Source organism: Microtus ochrogaster, chromosome 4, assembly GCF_000317375.1.
Source record: "Microtus ochrogaster isolate Prairie Vole_2 chromosome 4, MicOch1.0, whole genome shotgun sequence".
NCBI lineage: Eukaryota > Metazoa > Chordata > Mammalia > Rodentia > Cricetidae > Microtus > Microtus ochrogaster.
This window is the reverse complement of record NC_022011.1, coordinates 79,826,847-79,829,959: the sequence shown is the minus strand read 5'-3', so window position 1 is coordinate 79,829,959 and position 3,113 is coordinate 79,826,847.

Here is a 3,113-nt window from a genome sequence, read left to right as displayed (position 1 = left end):
GTAGACCAGGCTGGTCTCGAACTCACAGAGATCCGCCTGCCTCTGGGATTAAAGGCGTGCGCCACCACCACCCGGCTCCTGTGAAAATTTTTATGAGTATGGCCGAAGAGGGTACATAATAGAAAAATATACTGGAGCTGAGTTTGGTATATGCCAGCATTTGGTTTCGTTTTTTTCATTCATTTATTTATTTTTGTGGTTATTTTTGTGTTGTTTTATTGTCTCTCTGGGTTTTTTAAGATTTATTTATTTGTTTGTTTGTTTGTTTGTTTTACGTATATGGGTACTCTATCTGCATGTACACCTGCATATCAGGTCAGGATCCCACTAGAGATGGTTGTAAGTCAGTATGTGGTTGCTGAGAATAGAACTCAGGACCTCTGGAAGAGCAACTGGTGCTCTTAACACTGAGCCATCTCTCCAGCTGTTTCTCTGTTTTGAGACAAGGTCGCAGCTGGCCTAAAACCCATAGAGATATGCCTTCCTCTGCCTCCCTACATGCTAGATCAGAGACGTGCAGCACCACACCAGGCTTCATCCCAGCGTTTGGGAGTAAAGGCAGAAAGATCGGAACTTCAAAATCACCCTCTCCTTCATAATGAAGTTCAAGGCCAGCTTCAGCTACAGGATACCCGAGCTCACCAAAATAAATAATAAATAAATAAATCGGAAATTGAAGAAGGACAGAGAAGATTTTTTTTAAAGGCTATGTAAGTAGTATTACTGCTGCATATAAAACAGATAGTATAACAATGACCTTTGTGCAGGGCGTTGGTGGTGTACACCTTTAATCAGCACTTGGGAGGCAGTGGCAGGTGACTCTCTGAGTTCGAGGCCAGCATGGTCTACAGAGCGAGTTCCAGGACAGCCAGGGCTACACAGAGAAGCCCTTTAGAAGGAAACAAGACAAACAAACAAACAAAAACAATGACCTCTGCAGGTTGAGTCTTTTAGAGGGGGATGAGTTTTTTGTTTTTTGCCGCCCCCCCCTTCAGAGACAGTGTTTCTCTATAGCTTTGGAGTCTGTCATTGGTTGTACTCTGTAGACCAAGGTGGCCCTGAAATCACAGAGATTTGCCTGAGGACGCCTCCCAGGTGTTGGGATTAAAGGCATGCTCCATCACAACCCAGTTCCAAGTTAGTCTCAATGTGAGATCATCTAGCATAATAACTTGCCATGTGGCAGGCACAATGGTTCTTATGATTTCAAAAGTTACCATTAGATTTGTGAATGTACTGTGCACACATGGAGGAGATGACCTGCATTTGAAGACCAAATAGATATTGAAAATGTTTTTTTTTAAGATTTATTTATTTATTATGTATATATTCTACCTGCTTGTGTACCTGCACCCCTGAAGAGGGCACCAGATCTCATTATAGATGGTTGTGAGCCACCATGTGGTTGCTGGGAATTGAACTCAGGACCTCTGGAAGAAGAGTCAGTGCTCTTAACCACTGAGCCATCTCTTCAGCCCCCGAGCCATCTCTCCAGCCCCCAAATATTTATTTATTGTGTATACAATATTCTGTCTGTATGCCCGAAGGCCAGAAAGAGGGCGCCAGACCTCTTTACAGATGGTTGTGAGCCACCATGTGGTTGCTGGGAATTGAACTCAAGACCTTTGGAAGAGCAGGCAACGCTCTTAACCACTAAGCCATGTCTCCAGCCTGAAACTGTTAATATTGTTGTGAGCATCCTGTTCCATGACTATCTTCTTGCCTCTTGCTGAGAAAGGAACACAAGCCACTAGCTAGGGTGGTCACTTCTTCAGGGTTCTGAGTTGACCTGGAAGAAAAGAGATATTCAGCTTTGTAGAGAGTCCGGCATGGAGCTGGGGTGAAGAGAAAGCCATGGACAGAGGCTGTGTTGGAGAAAGAGGAGCTGATGACTCAGATCACAGACACGGGTGCCTACAGACTGCTCTTCATCCTTCACTGTGTGAAAGGTTGAATATAATTATAGTGGCTTCTTTTATTGTTTTATTAATAAATAAAGCTTGGAGTCAGATATTAAAGTATAAAGATGATTTGTCCACAAGACAACAGAGAAGGTCAGCTTCCCTCCTCTCCACCCTCCCAGGTACAAAGGGCCAGCGAATCTTTCCAAGCCCCTCTTTCTTCCTCTCTGTGTCTTTATCTGAGTTCACCAGAAAACTCTATAATTTATTCAGGGCAGCTGAACGTGGACTCCACCCACTGAATCAAGGTTTAACTCCACCTGCTGTCTCACAGCAACAGTACAAACACATCCCCAGCAACATTTCCCCCTTTGGTCTAAATAAAAAGGAAACATTTTAACTCTAACATGGTAAAACTATAAACAGTAAGAACAATTATCAGGTAAGAATTACATTCACAATGTCCAGTCCATTTGTATTAGGCAAATTCAGAGAAAATTTCGTTTATTTATCTTCTCTTAGTAAGGACAAAGTTTTATATCTAATTCACTTTCTATCATAACTTGTATTACCAACCTAGAAATATCTTTTTAGACCTAAAAACGTTTTCTTAGATAAACAACTTAAATTTTATGTCTCTCAACCTTCTACATTTTACATCTCTTTTGTGAGCTTCTTTTCTGAACTTGGTAACAAGAAAACTGTAACTTTAATTATCTGGTCTTAATCCCTATCAGCCCTCTGAGAAGGATATAATATTACTTGAGTAAACAGGAAGTACAGAGCAAAGAACTTCTAAAGGTTCAGAAAGAGACATCTGGCTGCCTGGACAGTCACTAAGTTTTCTCTGTAATATTGGGGCATCTATCTTCAGCCTACATGCCTAGAATATCTGACAGTTTGTGAAGCAGAAATTTTGAAAGACTGGCTTACCTTGGCTTGGTAAAGTTCAGCAGTCGCTTTCTTTTAAGTCCTGCTTGCCCAATTTTGACACTATACTACCAGCAGTCAAGGCAAGGGTGGCTTATTGCTTAGTGGCTAACTTTGCACAATAAAAGCAATTCCAGGGGGCTGGGAGATGGCTCAGTGGTTTCGAGCATTGCCTGCTCTTCCAAAGGTTCTGAGTTCAATTCCCGGCAACCACATGGTGGCTCACAACCATCTGTAATGGGGTCTGGTGCCCTCTTCTGGCCTGCAGACATACACACAGAC